The 17910-nt window shown below is 41.8% G+C and overlaps 1 long non-coding RNA gene across 1 annotated transcript in view; it reads right to left on the reverse strand.

Annotated features, from left to right (window-relative positions):
- Positions 1-6005: 6005 nt before the first annotated feature.
- The window catches only part of LOC148183655 (uncharacterized), a 31855-nt gene continuing 19950 nt past the window's right edge, over positions 6006-17910 (reverse strand). The window contains exons 2-3 of the long non-coding RNA XR_015773396.1: positions 6925-7051; positions 6006-6310 (exon numbers count right to left, since the gene is read on the reverse strand). This is a non-coding gene — a long non-coding RNA (uncharacterized LOC148183655). The remainder of the gene's footprint in view (positions 6311-6924; positions 7052-17910) is intronic.

The raw sequence follows: 17910 nt of genomic DNA on the forward strand, positions 1-17910 counted from the left end.
ATATCGAAAGTGTCCCAGAACTTGTCCAGGCAGGACTTGAAACTACTGATACAGGCTTGGTCTTACTTCTCAGTTAGGCGTGATTCTTAGCTCATTGCTTGGATCATTTGGATTGTTTCAGTTCATTACCACCAGCCTCTATCCAAGAGTCCAGTTTGTATCACTGGGTTTGGGTGTTACAGTCCCGTCCTCAGGTCTTTTGATCTTATTGGTGTGAATCCAACTTCACTCTTTGGTCCAGATTGCAGCTTCTCTGCCTTAATTATCAGTAGTACCTGAAAACAATTTCTTAATAACACAGGGAGAATGAAAACATCACATCAAAATTTTCCATCAGTATTCTTTAAAATTCTTGGGTTAAGCGAAATTTAACAGTTAACATAGGAGCCAATCTCTTTCTGCGCATTCAAATTAGTTAAACAAGAAAGGCTAGGTTAGTTTTGACTTCAAATAAATTACATTCATTACCTTTTTACCCTTTGGTTAATATTTACTTGTTTAGCTTCACAAACTTCTTTTATCGGTTTCTTAGAACAAACCCCTTCCTTTTAACAACAAGAGTAAAAGAAAGAAAGGGAAAAAAAAATAAGAGAAAAAGAGATCTTATTTCAAGAAATTAAACACTTTGATGAGGTTTTCAGAACCTAACGAGCTAGACTACTTTTGCTTTGGTCTCATCATACACCGGTCTGTTTCTTTGGCCTTTGTTCCGTTCCTTCTTTCCCATTCACAGCAGTTTTTCAGGCTATTTCTCTCTCCCCCTCCTGCTGCCGCAGCTCTGGGCCGAGCAGGCTGTTTCAGCAGCTCGCTCTGCAGGGAGGGGCCCATAGGCTGTCACTTGCGTGCTGACCCTGGGGCAAAGCTCGTGTCCCCTCTTTCCCTGCTGTGCCGTCCCTTCACACACAGGACTGGCATTTTCAAACACACTCAGCTCTTACCACTGCCAAGGGGCAGAGCCCGGAGTCCACAGTGCTCTGGTCTGGGGCTCCTCTGCTGGGCCAGCTCGCTCCTCAGCAGCAAACCTCACCCAGCACCGCTGCCGGGCCGACGAGCACTCCCGGCACCTCGCACCCCTCGAGACCCCGGCACAGACACGGCGGGTCCCGCTCCAGCAGCGCCCCTCACAAACCGCGCTCTGCACCCTTCACATCGGGTGCGAGAGGACCGGGAGCCGCCACACCGGGCCCCGCTGTTCACCACTCACAGGGACCGGGTCCTGCTGCAGCCGCTTTACATAAAAGCAATAAAACAACACCTAAACCTAGCAACTCCTAACCCAGCGCTCCAGATGCCCCTAACATACCCTAGTTCGGGCACAATTCTCACCTCTAATCGCGCTTGAAAGTTTTTTCTCCTCAGAAGCCAGTGCACACTCTTCGGAGCCAACAAGACACTTCTCATTCTCTTTCTAAAAATCTTTACAACTCTAATGAAAGGCATTGCAAACCTCTCTCTCTGCCACTATCATCTCGCACTCTTTACACCACATCTCTCCAGAATCTCCACTACACAAATTCCTTTGCTTTAGAATCAACTACAAAATCCTAACACCTCCTTTTTGGGGATCCTCCCCAAAACCCCAAAGGCGCTAGACACAGAGACCAGTCAGCTAGCCAGATGCTTTTACCAACTAAAACAAACCTGCAATTACTGTTTCTACTGCCTTGAACAGATCTTCAGTCAAGCTAGAAATGAAGACACAGACATCATTCTTCTCTAAATTTTCTTCTACAGGTACAAAGGAATCCATCTTCACACAGCTGCTTAATGTGAATAATCTCTAGTGTAACTTTTTTTTTATGACAAGATATGATCAGGTCTTTTATTTTTACAGGAATTTAGATACATTGACAAGTTTCTGACAATATCTTTATGTTTCAACAACACTTGCAGCTTATATACTATGAACAATCTATAGCAAGAACCAGTCTTAAAATTGTTTTCAAACTCTTCTTTCACAAAATAAGACTCATCTCTAAAAACACATGTACTTATTAAAATAGACCAAGTTTAGAGTCTCCACAATTCTCTTCTCAATTCGAAACACCAACAATCTTAATTCTAATCTTTTAACTGGGTCCACTTCTGCTTCTGTAATAAGCACAGCTGCAAAACAACACAAACACTCCTAGAGACATGTGCACTTTCTTGGCAAATTCAAAAGAACAAGAAATCATGGCAGTTCTGAGCCTGATCTTCACTTAAACACACCATCACAATAACTCTTTTTAGAAATCATCAGAGAGATGATCAGCATTTCATATTGTGAAAAGAGAGACAAAATAATTTTCAGCAGCAGTAAAAAGATTTACAACAATCCATAGGATTTTGCTTTTAGGCTGGCACCAGGTTCTGCTGTTAAGAACCATGGGCTGTGCCCATCAGCACGGGACACAAACAACATTAGGGTTAACAGCTCTCACACTTATTGACAACCTGATAAGTTTTCACCTTAAGAAGTGACTACTATGCAAATTACTGTAACTTGCCTTTAAAATTAAAATCAACCACAAAATTTTACGATATTCACTAAAGTAAAGAAATTGGAAGGCATACTAAGAAATGGGTTTGTTTTTCTACAAAATAAATATTGCAGTCACTCAAGAAGAAAAAAAAAAAAAAACCAAACAGAGCTTACTTCTTTTTCCACTTTCTCCCAGGATGCATTTCTTGGAATTTTTCTAAGCTTCTCTCTAAAGCTTCTCTGCTCTTCCTGAAATCTTAAATTTTAATCACCGACACAGCTTACTGCTGCAGAAGCTTACAGCACTATCATACACGGAATTCTCTCAGAACCCGGGAAAACAAAGGCTTGCAACTTGCAGCTCCCTTGGTTTGGAGCTGATACCATACGCCAGGACTGCTCCATATCTCACTCACACATCTGGCTAAGAAAAAGCTCTCTGAGACAGTTTGACACCAGTCCTTACTCTCGGAATCACAGAACTTAATGTGCCTAAGGTCTCATAAGACCCCGGCATAGAAAACCTGGGTCCCAGAGGGACTCACCTGGCTCTCTCACCATTGGGCATGTTCCCGGCCTGTTTCACAGCTTCAGGAGGTTCCAGGAGTCACTGAGAGCTCCTCCGATCCCCCTGTGCCTGGAGCAGGGAACCCGAACCAGCATCTGTGGTTCAATCCAGCCTGCCGGCAGCCACCTAAACACAGCTCTGCGGCTTGAGAGCTCCAAAATAAGTTTAAACAATCCAGGGGCACCAAGACTTAGACGGCCCCCTGCCCTCACTTTACTCAAAAGGGATAGGCTGAATTCATCCCCTCAGGGCACCCTCCGTGCCTGATCTTACCAGGGTTCGGCTCGACTCACCGCCGGCCAGAGCTCCAGGAGTTCCCTTGCAATCCTGAGGCTGACCCGCCCCTCCGTCCCAATAGCTCAGCAGGGAGTAGCCCTGGGAGCACCATCTCCCAGGAAAACCTTTCACCGCCGCCACAGTGGGGCAAAAAAAAAAAAACTTCTAAAAAAACCAAAAAACAAACAACTTCAAACGCTGAACCACATACCAGCTCACCAAAGCGATCCCTCCCCCGCAAGCAGCTCTTGTTGCCCGGGGGGGGGGGGGAGGAAAGGCACGGAGGGAAGATCTCCACTAAAGATAACCTTGGCTTTGCTCTGAGACCAGACCCGCTGAGAACAGATTTGTTACAGCACCCCCGCGGCTCCTGGGCTACAAGCCCCAGTTCTGGTTTGCCCCCCACCCCGGGGCTCCATGACAGGAGCTCGCAGGGAGGAAGCCAATCACTCCATGTGTCCCCACCGTGATCCAGTCCCTGTGGAAACATCGACCCGTGTTCACTCTTACTCCAGCACAGCACAGGATACCTTTCCTCTCTAGCAACACAATTCCAAAAAAATCCAAACAAACTTTAACGCAACAATCACACCTATTTACGCATTCTCACATCTGTTCATTCAACTCCACCCAGTCACAGCAAGACAATAAGGTGCTCTTTACTTCCCAGTTACTTGTTAATATACGCCCATGGGCACTGTAATATGTCAAATATCTCAAGTTTCTTGGATTATTCCTCAATTTGGCAGTTTTAAATCCAAATTTCTTGGATTTAATCCTCAACTTGACAAAGTTTTAGAGAATCCACATTTTACTCTGTTTTCCCAGTGGATTGTGCCAGGAAAACCTTGGGCTCCCTTTCCCGAGGGGCTAACCCCTCCCCTGAGACCCAGTCCCAGTAACCCCGGGGGTATCTTGCAACCCCCGCTTCCCACTCCCCCAAAGATTACTCACAATCCGTCTTCTTCTTTGGGTCTTCGTGCACAAGAATTATGGAGCAAAAATACCGCGGTTTTTAGGGAGCCTTTTCCCCTTTCCTTTGCTTTATTCCTCTCCTTCTTGTCCTCGGGGTTTTGACCTGCAGCCGCTTGGCCCACGCTAGGAGAAACGGAGCGGGGTCTGCTGAACTCAGCAGGGGCGCGCCTGTTTCCCCGTTCTGGATCTCCGGTGGTCCTAGAGGTGAGGTGCTTATCCCGGACGAGCCCCCAAAATTCTTAAAAATGAGATTCACTTAATAAATTATAAAAATAATTTAATATAAATAAAAGACAATTAGGAGACATAAGAAATAAAGCAAAGGGTTAAAACGGCTGGGTGCCTTGGTGCGCTGCCAAGAGCACACCTGGTATCCCAGGGATACCCCTTTTATCCCATCCTTGCTGTGAGGGGTTAATGCATATTCAAGCATGTCTCCTCCCTGGTTCTGCCTTCTTAGATCATGCTTTTGCACAGTCTCAGTTTCTGCTGGTCATCATAATTTTTTTGCTGGTCATCATTATTCTTGCTGGTCAGCATTCTTTTGGAGTCTGGTTTCCTTTTTTCTGCAGATGGTCAGTTGTTGATAAGGGTCTGGGCCTCTCGTCCTTCTTCTGAGGGCAGATGGGTTTCATATCTTCCGCTGATAACAGTTTGGCTTCTATTGTTCTCTTGATAAGAGTTTGGGCCCCACTGTCCTTGCCCTCTGGGGTTTCCTTGCCTTGTACCTAGGAAATTCTTTTAAGCTTAAGACTTGTTAGCAAGAAAAAAGTACATACATAGCTAAAAAGTATTTAACATATAATATTCATCTGCGAAAGCCAATATCACAATACAAATTTATAACAATATTATTCATTCATGTGCTGGGTAGTGTTTTGCCTGTTAAATAAACAGGTTTTTTCCACTTCTCTCAGAGAAATCTCTTCCCAAACTGGTTAGGGGGCGGGAGGAAGGGTTCACATGGGTTTGCTTCCAGGGGGGGCCCCACTGGAGGTTTTCTCCCAAATTTTCCCTAAACCAGGACAACTATGACTGGAATAAAAGAATCATAATGCAAGCAAGAATAAAACCCCTAACTTTCTTGAGATAGCAAAGCAAAATAACTTCTGCCTTTGATTGGTTTTGGTTCTTAGGAAAAAAAAAACCCAGAAGTTCTTGTATTTATCTGTTTTATTTGTTTTAAGAAAGTTTAAGGCACTGATCAGTGTTCTTTAACAAGATACTGTACTGCCCACAAATGAACACACTGAAGCAGATGGACAAAACAATTATTCAGAGGGAAAAAAACTAGCAACAAATAAGGCCTAAAGGAAAATTTAAGGTGACAGAGAGATATGTAAAGGCAGTCATGCTATTTTCTCATCTGTCTCATGATTCTCTGAATGAAATGAGATTAAAAAAACTTTGCCTACCAACTCCAAGCACAAATATTTATCATAGTTTTCCAGCTACAGAAACACAAAGCTTAATACAAGGCAGGTACAGAGAGTGAAAACACTACTTTGGTTTAAGAAAATAATTAGTGTAATTCAGCAGAACTCATTATTAATCTCTCAAGTCAGAATTAAACATTGATATAATTTACAGATGTCTTGGTTTCAGAAGACAGGTGTCTGCTAGGGAGAGCAGGAGCCTCCCTTGGGATGAAAGAATGTAGACCCCCTCCCTCCGAACTATTATAATTTTGAAATCAAGGGGCCTTTAGGCAGAGATCTGGGGATAGGAATAACAGTTCTTTACTAGTATAACCAGGCAAACAAACAACAATAACTACAGCATTAACAAGAAAACAGAACCAGGGACCCCGTGACAGCTTTCTCGGCTGAGAGGGATGGAGGAGGGGCTTTGTTTTCACAAACCCCCCTCAGGCGGGCAGTCCCGGTGCTCCTGCAGAGCTCTGAGGAACAGTCGGCTGGAAACAGCAGGGATGAGCAGAGATCCTGGGCTGGTGGATGAGGTGTATCAGCAGCTCCGCGGCGATGCCTGGCACTGCCACACGTTCCGGCAGGGCAGGGGGTGCGAGGCTACCAACAAAGAGGGAAGAAGAAGAAGCAGCAGCTCCGTCTGGGTGATGGCGAAATTCCCTTCTCCCCCCCGCAGCAGCTCCGCGACCCAGAAAACAAAATGTCTCTCCCCGAAGCCGAAGAAAGCCAGCCAAAAACTGTCCCCACCCTCCTTTCCTGCCCCTTCCCCCCCCCCCCCCCCGCCCCCCCCAACCCCCGGGCCCGGCCACTCTTAGTTCTTTGTCGAGCACCCACTAAGTACCCACAGTTAGGTTGTCCCAGCAACTGATGGGTAAAAATTCCACGGGCAGGCCAGAACAACAAAAAAAACAAACCAAAAAAAAGGACACCTAACCCTCAACAACAGATTTTGCTAGCATATAGTCCAGGTACAATCAGTCTTAAATGCCTTAATTTCCACATGTGCATGTATCTTGTATGTACTAGAAAAACACAGATAATTCCTGGTAAATAAGTACAATTCAGTTTCATGGTTTAAAGTATTTTAAATAATACAGACAAAACAAAACAAAAGGCAGCACAAAATCATCCAAGACATTTACTTTCTGCTTGCAGTAAGTGGTCAAGTGGAACCAAATTCACTTTACAGTATCAATGATTCTTTTGCAACTTACTCTTCGAAAGCATTGTATTTATAAAATAGAAGGTGGAGATCAAATGCTTCTCATGAGAGGTATCCTTTAAGCTTCATTGTGAATCATTAGAAAAATGCTTTCTCAGGACCTTGAATTTCCCCACTTCCTGCAAGTTAAAGAAACATTTTTATTAACTAGAAAATATGTTTTCTCCTGTCATATTTAAAATGCAGGTATGCTTATATTTTCATATATCAATACTGCATGTATCTGAGTGTGGTGGGGTGGAGGATTTTTCCAAAAAGGAAAATAATAACCTCTGGAAAAATGTTGGAGTCATTAGTATACCAAATATGACACATATCAATGGTAGCAAATGTTAAAGCCCAAAGTCTGGGAGATTCAGCTGAGCTGAGACCCTTCTTCTGTCTCAATGCATTTTACATATAAATGCAAATAACGTGTCTGAAAACTTGAGGCATGTTTGAAATTTTGGAAGTTAGCAAGGTGCAGAACACAAAGTAAGACACATGAACATACCACTTAGGCCAACAGAACTTTGATATCTACTTTTAAAAAGTTACAAACCCAAAATAAAAAATAGGAAATGCTGTTTTTTTCTAAAATGTCCACTAGCAACAAGATTGATTTACAGAGCCACATTATTTCTCTCAGCTTAGACAGCATCCAGGTGAAAGCAGTAAAGGCTGTCTAGGAGTCAATGGCTTTACTGCTTTAATTCTGACTGGAAATTCCAGCCTTATGATCCCAACATCTGCAGGAGCCATTTTGAGGGGGGAAGGAGGTGTTTTGGTGATATGCTATTTTAATTTGTCTTTCAAAACAAGTAGCAACACAAATCCAGTTCTCAACATCAACTGGATAAAGAGAAGGTTAAAAAACCCTATATTTGATTAAAAAAGATTTAAAAGACTAAACTAAGTTTTTATAAACTAAGTTATAACCACTCATACAATGTCTGCTTTGCAGAACAGGAAGGAACTAATACACTAAAACCCTCGCAATATGAAAGAAACAAGTTTGAAAGGAGTCACCAGATAAAACAAAGAAAATAAGAAAATTCATATATTTTGTCAGTATATTCATAAGGAATATATTGACAAAATGCAGCTGTTTTTCCAATAATAAACACAAGCAAATTCCAAGGAGGACGCCTCTTGCACCCCCTAGCCCCCTCATAGGGAGCTCCCTACACCCTCAGCTTCACATGCTGAGTAAAAACTTAGGAGACACCATCCATACCAAGATTTCCACTTGCCCATTCTTATTTTGAAAGGGAGTGTCTCATTAGGGACTTTTGGATTGGGTTCTTTTTCTCTTTGAACTGAAGATTGACAAGAGGGAGGCAGTTTTCTCTTGTTCGGTCTCAGTAGTTTATTCTTTTTCTTATCAGCATTACAAGGTACAAGGAGCTATGTGTACTATGATAGAAAAGGGGTAAAATGGCTAACAAAGATCTTCTTCAAGGTCTTTTATATGTCCATTTACTCAATTAACAGATGCTAACTACATTATTTTTCTTAGTGACCCAATGACTCAACACCTGTGTGCTGCACTGCGGCATTTTTTACTCAATCACTTACTACTACTCAAAAACCCCTAGGAGAAGAACATGAAGAAGAAAGAAGAAGGACAAGAGACAACACCTCAAATCCTCCATCTTGCCTCCTGTTCTCTAAACTTCTTTTTCACCCAGTGATTTAAGAAACTTTCTAATCTACACACTTACACTTTTCCTATCTAACTTTAGTATTTGTTCTCATGTATCGCCATGAAAACATGCTCATGAATTTCACACCATATGAAATTCAGTGTTTCCTTGAATCCCAGAACTAAGTATTAAAAACAAGGGCACACAATCTGTATCTCAGACTCCAACAAGGGAGTAAACGAAACTCACACTATTTCAACACAATTTCACTATTATGTACAAATTTGGGAATTTGGCTTTTTCTTTGTAAATGCATCACAGGTGAAGGCAGTGCTAAATTACCTTAGCCATGAGGATCCTCTCACCTGCTGTGTGCCCCTGAGGGCTTGAACCCCTCCAGGTGCACCATGCTTGAAAAACTTTGTAAGCTGCAAAACTTACAAAACTTAAAAAAAAATCTCCATCACACCCAGAAAACATGATAGAAATTTACATCTTGCTTACCCCCAGGAGCGTCAATGCTGGCAGCCATGTGAGGCTCCGCACAGGTGACTCTGCCTGGGCCAGCGGATAGAGGAGAAGGAGGAGGAGCCCACCGGTCTGCCTGGTCCCGCTGGGGCTGAACACAGGCAGGGCAGCGGGAGAGAGAGCAGAGCACCGCGAAGGTGCCTCTGAGCACCTTCACATCTTTCAGCTCCCAACAATACATCTCTAATTCACTGCTGCCACAAGAGATACTCCACGGAATCAGAGTTCATCTCTCCCACATGGTATGGGAGCCTACGGCTCCTCACAGGTGTGTACGGGCCTGCAGTGGGCACTAATGAGCTGAGTCACTTCAGCTGTGCCCACACCTGCTCAATGACACTGCAGGAGTGCCAATCCCCAAACCTGCCTGACCTCAGACTCCCCTAGAAACAAAACAATAGAGCCATCTACTGTTGCAGTATGCGTTTATTTTATGGTTCATAGTTCAATGTTAATTGTTTATTCCAATGTTCCCCTATGTTCTCCCCCAAGCTGGTATATCCCTAAGATGTATCCTCCCCTATGCTGCCCATCAATGTAACCCAACCCTTTATTCCCAAACCTTCCCTGCCTGTCACTGTAACCCTGCCCTTTGGGTACCACTCCTTTGGAAATCCCCTAACCCTCGAGGCCCCCACTGGCCCATGTGACCTGTCCTCTTTTCCCCCTCATCCTTATTGGTCCATGTATTGTAAACCCTGCCTTGTGCTCCTCTCCTGTTTATCCTTGATTGGTTAAAATTTTTACCACCCCTGGAAACCTCCCTGTATAAAAACCCATGCACAGAGGTGCTCAGGGTTCTTTGTCCCTGATCCCTTCAGCTTCAATAAACTCAGGGTGCTGGAACCCACACAGAGAGCCTCCTCCTTACTTTTTTGCCTTACCCCTGACACTTGTTCCCATAGAGCAAGTGACTCTAAAGGTTCAGCCTCTGGAGTTGCTTCTCCAAGGCTGTTCCCCACACCTGGCACAGGGATGCCGGTATGCACAAAGAGATAGCCAGGGCTCTGGTGACCATATAAAGCTATGACAAATGTCTCCATCTTTTAAATAACATCTTAGATAAAGCTGTCACTATAACGGTTGGAAAAGTTCCTGTTAAACATCATACTAGCAACTTGATGAAAATGAGAATGCATGGATAGAAAACCTTATCTGACTTCAACAGCTCTGTAACTGGACCATAAAAAACAAATTTTGTTTGGTTCTCAGAGGTAGAAGAAAACTGCAAAGATAACTTGAGATAGTGCCACACTAGGAAGCCTCATAATGACTTTAATCATCTCTTACAGATACTAGGAATTTTAATTGTTATTTAGTAGGTCGTAAAACAGTTATTACTATGCTGTGGCAACAGTTGTAAAAAGTGTAACTGATACTCTCTAAGAAGTTGGGAGTTTTGCTTTTTTTTCCAAAGTCTTCATTACATTTAAGTGAATCTCCTCAGCATGATTTTTTGGCACAAAGACAGCATGGGTAATTATTAAATGCTGTCATAACATACCTGAAATCTACAAAAGCATCTATTGTGGAAGTGCTCCTAATTTAATAGGACAGATATTTACTCAGGAAAGCTTGGTTGTAGTTAGTTTCCAATATTCCTAATTATGCAGTAAAACGTTTTTTGAACACACCGGAGTTTTGTCTTTGCTTTCCATGGAAAATGGATTTCACTGATAGTATTGGAAATAATTGTGAATTCTCACCAGTGACACTATGGTTTGGCACCTTAAAAAGCACTTACAATCACTATCTGTTATTCAAAGCTGTTGTTTCATTTGGGAACGAGAAAGGCAATCAAAAAAACCATTTGGTTACAAGGAGTAAAAAAAAATACTACATGCCTTTTAAGGAAACTGATGTACAGTTTTGAGGAGTTTTTTTAATTACAGGACTAATTTTGTCCAACCAGGGAATGTATCCAAAATGTTACATGAACTTTCAGCACCAGGGATTGGGCTGTTTCTGTGTAGCTTTACTGTTATGAGGCAAGAGGGGACGTATCACCCTCATCCCCAGAATGCTTGTCAGCTTTTCATTTCTGTCAAAGAAAGTTTTTTCCAGAAATTTACTGAGCCAGCAGTACTTGAGCTGGAGGCACTTGAATTATCCAATTTCCTATTAAAAGCAGGGAGCTTCACAGGTAAGCCTATTGAAACACTGAATATTTGCCCAGCATTATGTACTGTTAAACACAGACATCATATACTGTGATTTGATCTGCACTTCACAATCTTTTAAAATTTGCCACTGTCCCCATCTTCACCTTGTGTCTTCCTCTTCTGTGTGAATAACATAAATGTTTCCCGTTTCAGTGTGTTTTAATAGCTTGATAAAAACTTTCTATAAAAAGAAATAATTAATGTTTCATTCTTAAAATAAAATGTGATGGATGGAAATTAGATGAGCAATTATATCTGACATTAACAAAAAAATCTGCATGATATTCACTTGAAGCTTATATGATTTTTACAATGTTACATCAAATTATTAAGAAAAAATTCAGACTTAAATGAGTGTTAATGGAAGTACAGCTATAAAACTCTTACACCCACCATGTAGGGAATATTTTCAACTTAAACTCTTATTCCTCTTATTCAACTCCAACTTGAATTCTTATTCCTATATAAAATTGTGATGCATCAAAGAAATAGAAATATTAGTGCTTTGGGTTTTTTTTCCTTTTATGCTCCCTTAAATGTTATAATGCAGTATTTGTGAAAATCCTGGTTTAACAGTCACCACAACATGATGCTCCCAATAAATAGCAAAACTATTACAAGAAGTAAGCAGCAAAGTCACACCTCCAAAACAATATGCTTTAATAGAGGCTTTAGATGAATCTGCCATTCCCTGACTGAAGCAGATAACAGGAAGAGTTAACAAAGCTGAGAGAAACTTGGAATTTTTATTCTGTGGACAATTCCAAGTTAGGACAAAGAAAGAAAGTAATTTCAAATACACAAAAATAATAGATAGTAGTTAACAGATGTGGGGATTTTTCTTCCCCAAAACGTGAAAACTTTTAATACTGATAAACCAAACTTTTCCCCTTACAGGGATTGATATCTTTGGAATGATTTGTAAGAAAACAAAACCACTTAAGCACATTCAAAGCATGCTGAACGTGAAAAGAAGGAACTTCCGGATTGATTATTAAATTCAGTGCTGGAACCTGAAAGCACACACTTTAAGATAACACTAAAACACCCTATCTTGTTTATCCCACCAACTGAGGAAATCTGTTTGTTTCACAGAATGTAGATGAGAATTTTGACTGCTATTTTAAAGTCTTTATTTAAGAATAAAAGTGTGTATAAGATACGATTTATCAGTAGGTGTGGTGACCAGGCTGGGTCCCTTGGTCTAACCTGGGATGCCACGACTTTCCCAGAGAGAGCAGTCCCACAAGAGACAGCCTTCGGGCAGCCTCTGGAAATCTCTGACCACCGGGTAACCTCAGCAAGGGGCAGCCTGTGTCTGCAAGTGATTTCAGCTCAGTGATTTCAGCTCTGTTTATGAGATTATCCGGGGACAACTCAGAGATAAAGAGACAGGAGCGTCGTGTGGCGATTCCACAGAGATAACTTTTATTGTCCAGCAGCTCTGTGAAGGGTAGCCAGGGACAGGAGCCCGCTCCTGAACTGGGCAGACGCTGGGGTTTTTATGGGGGAAAGCCAAGGTGATACCAGGGGGGAAAACCAATGGGTTACAAAGGATCAACATAGTTACCAAAGCATGGTGGCATAGCCCACCATGACAAGAGAGGAGGGTTGAGATAAGCTTATCACAGCTCCCTCAGGGCACATTCCTCCCAAGGGAAAGCCTTGGCAGACTGACCTGACTCCGCAAGTAGGTCTTATAAACAAAACAACAAACAATAGCAGATGGTATACAATACTTCAGAGGAAAAACAAAGAGACTGCTAAGCCTCTAAAAATGGGGCAGAAATTTATTTCAGATACCTCTAAGGAAGCATTTTATTACTTTTATAACTTCTGTGGGCTTTGTTCCATATATTCCTTATGCAACTCTCCTCTTCAAAATGTACTTCAAAGTCAGCTGGTTTAAGTACACTGAGATGCTTTTTTTTCAAGAAGTCTTTTTTTCCTCCTTTTGCTTTAGCTCATTTTCTGCCTTCCTTGTCATCTTCTGTCAACTACCTGCTCTCCTAAACACTTCAGCTGACAGTTTATCATTCTTTGTTTATCTGTTCCAACAGCTAGAATAAAGGGATCTCTATTATCAAAATCTGCACAGCTAATTGCTGTGTTCTTTGTGCACATCAAGTGGCACACAATTCCACTTTTTAGCATGGACATCTTTCTTTATTGAGATGAAAACAGAGGTAAGTATTACATATGGTTCATATATGCTTTAAACACTGTGAGAGGCTTTCAGCTCATTGCTGCTTTAATCACCTATCACTCTGAAAATTATAATACCAGCAAGCTAGTAGAAAGAGCTGGAGAGCAAAAACAAAATTTTCACTCCTACTTTTGGATCACTCAGATAGAACTTTCCAGGTTTCTCCAGCCTCGGTGAAAGACAGAATTCCTGTACAACATAAGAACAAACTACTTTCCATTGCTCAAAATGCATGCTCAGAAATTAACATTCTCCTAGAATTCTGTCAGGAACTCTGTGACCCTTTAATTAAAGGATGATAAGATAGATGAAAATAAAGACATCTAAGACACTTTTTTTTACCATGTAAAGGTAAGATATTTTACATAAAATTGTGACTCTGCAAAAGGTCTTTTTTATATGTGTTCAAAGTCAAGAATTCTTCAATTTTTTTATATTTGAATATAATTCATACAAATCAGAAGACTAAAAGAGGTATGACTTACATTAGAGTAAGAAAACCAAAGTATTTTTGATAATCTATTACACAAACTGTACTTGAGAGTAGGACCAGAGGTAAACTGAAAATAGTACACTGTGCAAGTAGCAAAAGACCTTAGAGAGAAAATTAATAAGCAAATGCAAAGTTACATTTTCCAAATACTGTTTTGTATGTGGTAAAGGTATTCAAAAAATCCAGGTTCTATTATATATTTTGTATTTGAATGATGGGATTTTGCTCAAATTGAGAAGTTAGTCTCTCCAAAGTGAACAGAGAGAGCTGTTTGACATGGCATATATTCTAGTGCTAGCTCATTAGGAAGGTTTCTCCAGTTAAAAGTGGTAAGACCTTATTGAACTTTTTCTGCAAATGCTCTTCTAGTCCACTACTTGCCACTGAAAGAAGATGGCAACAAGTCATCTCCACAGAAAAGGGAAAAATATTGATCAGAATCACATTTACTTAGATTGTCAGATCTGGACCAACAGACAAGAAATGAAGGCTCCACAAAATAGAGGGGGAATAAAGATGTCAGAAGAAAAAGAAAGAAAAAAGAGAAAAAAAGGAGTAAGAAAACATGTTCTCAGTCATGCATGTAATAAATAGAGACCCTTTTGTTCGCCTAAACATGTAAGATACGATGCTTTGCAAAACTATGCTTTGTGTAATAGGGATGAGGTTGAAGGCTGCTGCTGACGTCTGTATAATTATGAGAACAGCCTTGCAAGCTCTCTTGAATTCCAGAAAGTTAAGCCACTCAGATAAGCCTTAAAAGGAGAACAGTGAGGAAAGGTCAAAAGAGGAAGACTCCTGATCTTCATCCTACGACCACCAGAAGGCAAAAAGCGACCACCAGTGACCGGAGGCACATGCGCAGAGACACCCGAGAAAGGACACGTAACCCGGAAGCCGGACCACTTAAAAGGGAGAACACGGAAATCGGACGTGCGGCAGCCGAAGGAGTAGAGACTCCCCTGCCGCCCAGCGCTGATTTTTTGCTTATTGCTTGCTTGCTGTAATTAATAAACTTTTTACCATATCACTCTCTTGAGTGCATTTATAACAATTTGGTGCCCGTGACTCGGATGCAATCTGTAGGACAGATTCTCGGCACTACCGGGGGGGCGCCCTGCTATTATTTAGCGGCCCGGGGGGGGCCGGTTTCTGCCTTGATTGCACCGACGAACCTAAAATTAAAGCAATAAGCAAAAGGGAGACCGGTCGACCCCTTAAAATCTGTGCACAGAGTCCGGACGAAGACGTGGGACGTGGGACGCGTGAGTATAACGGGGAACCGTTCGGTCGGGGTCAGGATCCCGGAGTGCGGCGAAGTGGTGTGTGTGTGAGAGGGGAACTGGCAGCCAGATTCCCCAAGTGAGAGCGGACCCTTAATTAGTGCGTCTCCCATTAGCCCGCGAGGGCGTGGGCCACGAACAAGGGGAAGCGAAAGAGACTGTGTGATTTGAAGGCACTCCGGAAGAATGGGGCAGGGGAAAAGCAAGCCCCCTGTATCTATTAAACTCCCACCGGTACCTAGAGATAGTCCGTTAGGTTATATGTTAGAAAATTGGCAGTATTTCCCGGGAACAGAAAATAAAGATAAGGTGAAAATGATTCATTATTGTGTAGAAGTATGGGGAGGAAAGGAAATTTCAAAGAAGGTATTTTGGCCTATATTTGGATCAACCGAAGATTGGGTTAGACAAAAGTTAAATTCCTGGGTGAACACAAAGATCCCCTTTAGTTCAGAGGAAAGTGCTTATGCAGAGATCTGGGTAGTAAATCCCGAGGTTTTTATATTTAAGCTGACAGAGAATTCGGAGGAGGGGAAGGGAAAGAAAAAGAAACCTCGGAAAGAAAATACTTTGATAATTCCCCCTCCATTTGTACCACCACCTCCTCCACGGGCCCCTCCCCCTCCGAACCCCGAGGAGGAGGATTTAAACATGCCAGATGTGGGACCTGTTACCAGGAGTAGATCTAAAAGGAAACAGGAGAATCTATTCCCATTAAGGGAAATGCCAGTGGGTGGTCCCCAAGCTGGAATAGGGTTTATATCTGTCCCTCTCAGTTCGGGGGATGTCAGAGAGTTCAAAAAGGAAATGGGGCATTTGCTGGAAGACCCATTGGGGGTTGCAGAAAGATTGGATCAATTCTTAGGACCCAATATGTATACATGGGAGGAATTACAATCTATTTTAAATATTTTATTTACGGCAGAAGAGAAAAACATGATTAGAAGGGAAGGAATGCGCATTTGGGATGCTCAGCATGCCCAGGGGCCACTGGCAGATGTAAAATGGCCCCTCCAAAATCCCCATTGGGATCATCAAAATCCAGCACACAGAGTACATATGCAGGATTTGAGGACTATTATAATTCAAGGGATTAGGGAAGCAGTCCCGAGGGGTCATAATATCAATAAAGCTTTTAATGAGAGACAGAAGAAAGATGAAACTCCTACAGAATGGTTAGAAAGGCTAAGAAAGAATTTTCAACTATATTCAGGAATGGATCCAGACACCCAATTGGGGCAGGCATTGCTTAAAGCACAATTTGTGGCAAAAGCCTGGGAGGATATTCGGAGGAAGATAGAAAAATTAGATGGGTGGCAAGACAGAGGTTTGGATGAGCTGTTGCGGGAGGCACAAAAAGTGTATGTTAGGAGAGAAGAGGAGGCTCAGAAGCGGCAAATTAAGATGATGGTGGCTGCTATGAGAGAAAGTAGAGATCAAACCTGGAAAGGGAAACAACAGAGACCAATCAGAGATTCAAAAGAAAGACAGAACACTAAAGTTTGTTTTTACTGTGGAAAGAAAGGACACTTTAAGAAAGAATGTAGGGTAAGAATCCAGGACGAAAAGATGTTTAAAGAAGATTAGGGGGGGTCAGGGGCTCTTTATTATGGGGACCCAAGAACATCAGAAAGAGCCCTTGATAAAGTTAAAAGTAGGTCCCCAGCACCAAGAAATAACATTCTTGGTAGATACTGGAGCTGAGAGATCAACAATTCAGTTTTTACCTAAAGGATGTAGTATATCCAAAGAAACTACTATGGTAGTAGGGGCAAAGGGGGAACCCTTTGAAGTGGGGGTTATTAAAAATGTGATGATAGAATCAGAGTCAAAAATTGAGTTGAGGAATTTTTTTGTTAATACCAGAAGTATTAGGAATAAAGTGAGAACAACACACCACTTAGCACCCTCAAAGTTCAGGGAGAGTGGAAAGGATGAATGGAGAAATAAAGAAGCAACTTACTAAGCTAGTAATGGAAACAAAACTATCATGGGTTAAGTGTATTCCACTGGCCCTTCTGAATATTTGAACCCAGCCAAGGGCAGATTTGGGAATTTCCCCTTTTGAGATGCTATACGGTATGCCCTATAATATAGAAGAAGTTCAAACACATCCAAATGTGAGTGATCAATACATCAATGAGTATTTGATAAAAATAATGAAGTTTAAAAAGGCATTGTGGGAAAAAGGGATGCTAGCTCAAAGACCACCATTGGATTTTATATTACACCAGGTACAACCCGGAGAGTGGGTGCTGATAAGAAGTTGGAAAGAAAATCCCCTAACACCGAAGTGGGAGGGGCCATATCAAGTCTTACTAACAACTGACTCTGCAGTTCGAACAGCGGAAAAAGGCTGGACACATGCGAGTCGAATAAAAGGACTTGTGAAACCACTAAAATCTAATAACTGAGAAGTGGGGAGCCCGGCTGGGGACTTGAGACTTAAGATATCCCGAACAAAATAACATCCCAGAACTATTAATTGGCTTAGAAACTTATGAATAATAAATTACATAGAGGCTTTTATATAGAATATAAGATACCTCCATCTAGTGGTGAGGAAATATATAATAGAGGTGTTAAAATAGGCTGTACGTTATGCCAAAATTGTTACCCTTTTGTCTGTTTTAAATGTATAATATGTAAAGAACTCTGGTGGACCCACTGTCATAGAGGCT

The sequence above is a fragment of the Pseudopodoces humilis genome, chromosome 10 (genome assembly GCF_049639895.1).
Source record: "Pseudopodoces humilis isolate 2021_Gansu_Grassland_sample_001 chromosome 10, ASM4963989v1, whole genome shotgun sequence".
Classification (NCBI taxonomy): Eukaryota; Metazoa; Chordata; class Aves; order Passeriformes; family Paridae; genus Pseudopodoces; species Pseudopodoces humilis.